General features: G+C 39.9%; 1 long non-coding RNA gene across 1 annotated transcript; it reads right to left on the bottom strand.

Moving 5' to 3' along the window:
• Positions 1 to 231: 231 nt before the first annotated feature.
• LOC126832378 (uncharacterized) lies at positions 232 to 3,608 on the bottom strand. Its single transcript, XR_007684691.1, has 3 exons — positions 3,470 to 3,608; positions 2,048 to 2,174; positions 232 to 970 (listed from the first exon to the last, which is right to left on the bottom strand). It is a non-coding gene; the product is annotated as an uncharacterized LOC126832378 (long non-coding RNA).
• Between the last annotated feature and the right edge of the window lie 3,394 nt (positions 3,609 to 7,002).

The following is a 7,002-nucleotide window of genomic DNA, read 5'->3' as shown; positions in this document are numbered from 1 at the left end:
GTTTATTACACTATGAACATAATACGGGTATAAGTAAAATATTGCAATCGAATGTACAGCAGAAATTCTCAACAAAATACAGACAGAACAAACAACACAGGCATACACCACAAACATTGTAAAGTAAATTACAAAAACAAAACCAAAACAACAACTGGGTGCAAAAAGTGCAACAGAAAAAAATTCAAATGCCCCAAGACCCCCCCCCCCCCCTTAGTAGTTAGCATCAGTCGTTCCGGAGACAGTAGGCATGCCATGCCTCGTGAAAGATACCCGTTACAAATTGCAGCCAGGACACAACAGTTTATAAACTACAACACAATCAGAGAGTTAAAGGAGAACATCAGCATTTTTCTATATTATTCATTACATGGCAATAAGGCACAGTACAAAGTAGAAATGGTTTCGCAGTTAATCAACATGACATTATGAGGGAAACTGGTGGTCACTGTAAACAAACAAACCACCCACACACGCCTTGACAATCTTCGAGCAGAAGGAGTGAGTACTATATGATGCACGGCTTTGTTTATTTACAATCACTTGTTCACAGTCCGCATGTTACACCGATATTTAAAGACGAAACAATTTATACTTCAGGTTGTATATTGTTAAAATTATTTTCAGACTGAATTAATGTATTAAATATACAGAATCTACAGGCTTTATACAATTCAATTATTATTTTATATAATTTCTGGTAACGTAGCTTTAAATATTTCGACAACGAAGGAACGATCGATATCCAAATCATGATAATTTGTATTTTGATAATTTTTGGAAAGAAACTGAATAAACGCTTCATTGATATCACTCCATGTTTTCAGTCAAAATTACACATATTAGCCAATTGTTTTTTCATGCCATGTTCTGACATTAAATACATGATGATGAGTTTAAAGATTATTTACACCTGGTCGTACGTTGAACGTTTAGGTCTTACTTTTGATACAACAAAAACACAGCCGTCCTGTAAGAGATAAGAGAATATGGGAAATATAAAATATTAATGACAAACGACAGACACACAAAGCGTGGAAACACGACCACACAGCAGCTATGTCTTGAGAGCAGCTCATCCGAAAGGAGAACTTGGTTGTTGACCAAATTTGATACGGTTCCTTTATGCCTTCAGGTAATTTGATCTCTGTCGTGGCCACAAGCTTGAACAAATCCGTTATAATTGTAGTCTCTATCGCGTTCACAGGGTTTGCGTAAAAGGAGGATATCCCCGGAAAGGAAGGATGCTGAATATTTATAGGGCTTGACTCGACCTCTCATGACCTTTATGCTTCACACCAGATTTCAAACAAATCGATTGAAGAATGTATAACCTCTATCATGTTCACAACGTTTCCGGAAAAAGAGGTTTATAAGTCAGGAACTGAAGGATGTCACATGTTGCATATCGATACTGTTCGCCCCCGTGACCCAATGCTTCACATCAAATTTGAACTAATCTGTAAAAAACTGTAACCCCTATTGCAAGCGGAACGAAAAGTTGTACTCGTCCCCTCGTTACCTGAATGCTTTACACCAAATTTTAAATAAAAAACCAATTAACCCAGTATGTTAAAAACTGTAGCCTCTATCGCGTTTACAAGGTTTTTGGTAAAAGATGGGGTAACTCCGGAACGGAACATAGCGGAACGCTTTATATTGACAAGTTTCGTCCTCTCATGACACCAAAGCTTCCCACCAAAATTTGAAGTAATCCCTTTAAAAGAATATTGTATGTATGGCGATCACAAGGTTTTCGGAAAAAGGGGGGGGGGGACATAACTCTGGTATGAAAGGTCGCAGAACGCGCTGAATATTCAATAGGGTTCGCCCTCTCTTGTCCACAATACTTGACACCAAATTTGAAAAGAATCCACTAATAACTGAAGTCTCTATCCCCCTCATAAGCCGGTTGTTGACGGACGGTATAGCGATGAGAAATGTTTACGAATCTGAGATTAATAATACATTTTTTAAGTTCACTCAATTCATATGTCTATGATTTCATGTCGGAGTGAAGACATGATTTAGTCAGTAATTTTCTTACCTTTACTAATCCTGGTAGTGCTGTCCAGAAACCTCTGTTAGGTAACATCTCCACTCCACTGGCTTGTTTCCTTACCCTCATATAGGTCATACCCCCAGCTACATATATAAATATCCCCACTATAAATCTGAAATATTCAAACATGTATAGGAAGTATTTACACTATGGAAATGGAGTTTTGATTTTCGTCAGCACACAATGCATCAGCTATTTTGAGACTAACATATAACTATCTTCATTACTATGGTCATCTATACAATAAGCGGTCATCTGCACAATAGACGGTCATCTGCACAATGGGCGGTCATCTGATAATGGACGGTGGTCTGCACAATGGACGGTCATCTGTACAATTTACGGCCATCTGTACAATGGTAAGGTGGGGAATTTTGCTTGGCAGGAACTTTTTCGCCACCTTTTTTTCATGTACACGGGACCTCAGTTTATTGCGCCATCTGAATAACTAGACGCTGTCCCTTAGCAGGCCCTGTGTACTGTCCTGCACCGATGGCACTAGATGACCCGGTTGAAATATTCCGAAGAAGTTTCCCGACCAACGCCAGCGTTTGTTTTTCACACTGAAATTGTTTTGTGACAGCTAAGAACTAGTTTATCATGTTGCCATAGTTTCATTGTCTTTATGAAACAGTATTGTGACCCACCTGATGTATTGCGACCAAACACTCAACATTAAATAGGTCATATCAGGACTAACGTTACTCATTAAATGTGTTACATACGAACCCAAGCCTTGCATAGAAAACAGGCTTTATTAATACAGCGAAGAATGTGTAAGATCACTCGACCATCGCCTCGAAATATAAAACAAATACAGTACGAAAGTACGAGAGAGTGAGAGAGAAATGGGGATGAACGTCCACTCGACGCAAACTAGGTCATTTCGAAACTAATATCAGGTTTAGTTTTATTTCCGTAATTCGCTTGCGCGTAGGGGTCTTTAGCAGTGGAAGGAAACCGGAGGGCCAAGTGAAAACCAGCGAGGTTGATAAGGCGACCCTACTCCTTGTTACGTACAAGCGGGGAATTCATACCACGCCACTCGACTCAATGACAGCCCTTATGATACAACGCGCACGCGTTAGCCTTTCGGTCACCCAACCCGCAACGGAAATACGAACGTGGGGCTATTTAAATGTAACGGAAATGATAAACTCGGGGGTTTTAGGGTTAGATCTATTTGATAAGGCCAACTTCAAGTTTGGTCAAAGGTCACGAAATGTAAACAGGGCTAGCACTATTCCAATCCTAAACCCAACCCTGAACTTAACCCTATTGCTTACTCTAACCGTAACCTACAATCTCGCCAACAATCACGACCATGACGAAAATTAAGTTGGCCTTAACAAATAGATCTAGCAGGTTTTTAGCTGTGATAATCAAGTAGTTTTATCTGATACTTACAATATATCTAGTACAGTTCCTGTACTTATTCCTACATCTACTGTTACTACTATATTAGAACTATCAACACAACCATTAGGACAAGCACATACCGTTGTTACCGTCATATACTACAAGTTAAAAAACAAAATATTGGCTATCCAGAACACTACTTTATAATGTTGCCCAGTGAGTAGCAAATACATAACAAGCTTATTACAACTGTCGAACTCTGTGTCACACATTATCTGTTATATAGCGTATTCCAATCTGTTCAACTCTTTCATTGGCCATATTAAACGCTCACACTTTAGATAGCGAGCCAAAGAAAGCCATTTGAATAATTGCCGTTAATTACTTCTAAATTTGGCACCCTTGTTTTTTTTTTTTGTAAATACTCCTTTTTCAACAGCTATCATCTGATCTGCTTGAAGTTTATATACATTGTTCAGATCAGTAGAACCTTTAGAATTTCAAGTATTGATGTTAATCACATCTGGACTTTTTGCCCTGGCTCGCGTCAAAGCTCTATCAGCAAATGTCATCATCTGATATACTTGTTGTTTGTTTGAATTTCTTATAATTACACCGGGAATTACTGTCCTTGATTATGTTGTAGAATCTTGGCATTGCTCCAGTGATATTTTAAGTATAAGAATCTTGCTATATATTTACATAAGCATCGCAATGTGATAACCTGTATGGACTGATCCAATAGCTTTAAATTTCTCAAGGTAGATGGAATCCAATAATCACTAAATCTAACGATCGTCGTCTATATTAAAGGGACCATCCCGATTTTAACAGAGTCTCAGAAATAAAAATCTGTATTCGTATGACATTTAAGCGCCACAATATAGAGGAATGGTGTATTTACTTTGTCTCAAAATTTCAGCTCAAAATATATAGTCGTTTGGAGGTGAACGTCAAAACCACTTATCCGGACATGTAATGTAACCCTTTTAAGATTTCGGTTCAATTATTTCGTTGGTTGACCTGATTATCTATTGCTGTTTCTTTTCAGTGCATGACCCATATACTGACACTGTACTTGACAACACGTTATTTTTATAAAATAAAAGCCTGGTTTTATCCAGACACCGTATAATACAACTGGGGACACCGGTCTCCATTTCCAAATGAAGTTGGCGGGTTAAGTTGTTTGAAAACGTATCACGTATATTGACTTAGTTGCTCGGCATTAAGGTAGTTCATTTTAAGGGCTTCTAACACAAAATTAAGCAGTTTTATTCTCCAAAATATAATCGAGATTGGCCCTTTAAGTTCGACAGCTTACATGCGTGAAATAGCTTTATTTTACACCCGCGTCCACCAAGGTCATATCGCAGACAAGACAACTTGCATAGCTTACTCTCGATATTTAGTGAGGGCCAAGCGTTAAAGTGACGAATATTTCTCTGACATTTAAAAGAAAATATATAAAACTATAACTTACAAATTGAGCTGGGCCTAGTTCGCCATCAACTATCATTGTCGGACTTTTAGCATTAGTATCACATACATATTTAACAAAACTTTCTCTGAAAACGAAATGACATGATACGGATTAAACATTATCTATGGCAAAAGACAAACAAAACTCTTTTGGGGGGTGTTTGCGGGTATTCAGTGTTGTGGTGGGCGGAACACGGCAAACTGGGCGTGTGAAAGATTTTGAAGTTTTGAGTGGATGTTGAATATTTGCTTAAGATCTATTAAGCATCTTCGTCTGGAGATGATTTTCGAAAAAATATATTGATTATTGTAGACACAATATGCGACCATGATTATTTTCGTTTATCTTTTAGCTGGTAAATCAATGGCTGAAACAATTCATCAAATTTCATTGAGATCCAATCTTAATTTTCTGAATTTTCGCGAACCTGGGGGCGTTGGCAGGGAATAACTTCAAATAAATAATTGGAAATCTTCAAAAATCAACACGGGCCTTCCTTTAACCCGGTCGGAGAATGTGGGTATCGGGGGAATGCCAACTACACCACATATTGTATTGTAAAACAACATAGTCACAAACATGACGAAGAAAAAAAAAGAGAACATTTCAGTACCTTAAAACACCTTCTTGCATTTTAGAATAGTAAACTTGTATATTAGTACCATCATATGACCATTGTGCACTAGTCTGATCGCCGAGCATATAGTACTCGGTATCAAAACTGTTCTGGCAAGCCTGATATACTATTCAAAAAAAGTAGGGGATATTTGATTTTTAAGTGTTATTAAAGTCACCTAATGAAACTGACGAAGAAACAAATGACAAAATGAAATGAAGTTCACATTCATCGATTTATTCCAAATGATCGTTAGACTAAGTAAGGCACAGACTGACCATTATAAGGGTAAAATGATACCCGGGGTCAAACAGCAAAGTTACCACAGCATCACAACCAAGTCAGTAACGGGTAAATCCTCCTCTGTTTGCCAAACAAGCATTGATCCGACGTGGCATACTCCTAATGAGACGTCTAAGGTCATTTTGGTCCAGATTGTCCCATTCCTGTTGCAACGCAGCAGCAAGTTCTTGGACATTGGCAGGACGTTGTTGACGTTGACGTAACCTCTGTCCAAGCATGTCCCAGACATGCTCGATGGGGGAGAGGTCGGGACTCAGTGCTGGCCAAGGTAATGTGGTGATGTTCTGTTGTTGGAGGTAACCTGTAACGATCCTGGCCCTGTGACATCTTGCGTTGTCATCCTGGAAGATGAAACGGCGGCCATGACGTCGTGCGAACGGCACAACATGGACTGCCAAGATGTTGTCCCGGTAGACTGGCCTGTAACACGCCCTGCAACAACATGTAAAGCCGTTCTTCCAGCAACAGTGATGCCTCCCCACACCATAACAGAACCACCCCCAAATCGATCATGTCTGATGACGTTAACGTCTTGGAAGCGCTCGTTTTGACGACGCCACACCCTCCTACGTCTGTCCAAAAAATCAACAGTGAACCTTGACTCATCTGAAAACATCACATTGCTCCAGCGTCGATTATCCCAGTGTTGACGATCCCTACACCAACGACGTCTTGCCTGAATGTGATGATCTCTCAAACAAGGGATCACGCGAGGACGTCGGGCGCGAAGGTGACCCCTATGCAGTCGATTCCGAATCGTCTGGCCACTCACTCTCACACCAGTGTCTGTTTGAAGACGAGCGCTGATCTGATTTGCTGTGATGACACGATTTCTCAAGGCCAAGGTACGGATAAATCGATCCTGGGCTTGAGTTGTCGCCCTTGGTCGACCTGAGCGTGGTCTGTCCTGTACAGATTGTGTATCACGGTATCTGGACCATAGCCTGCTTATGACAGACTGAGAAACATTCATCGTCCGCGCCACAACCGCCTGTGTTGTGCCGATCTGTAGCATGCCAAGGGCACGTAACCTTTCATTTTGGGTAAGCCGACGCATATCAAAATTTGTTTTCTGGTCACTAAAACAATTAAACTGATGTTTCCACCCTGGAATTCAATGCCACAATGACTGTAACATTCAAAGTCAGAGTCGTGCAAATCTTGGGTTGGACCCCCATG

The sequence above is a fragment of the Patella vulgata genome, chromosome 9 (genome assembly GCF_932274485.2).
Source record: "Patella vulgata chromosome 9, xgPatVulg1.2, whole genome shotgun sequence".
NCBI lineage: Eukaryota > Metazoa > Mollusca > Gastropoda > Patellidae > Patella > Patella vulgata.
Note: the sequence above shows the minus strand (reverse complement) of the source record. Positions and strands in the feature narration are given on the sequence as shown.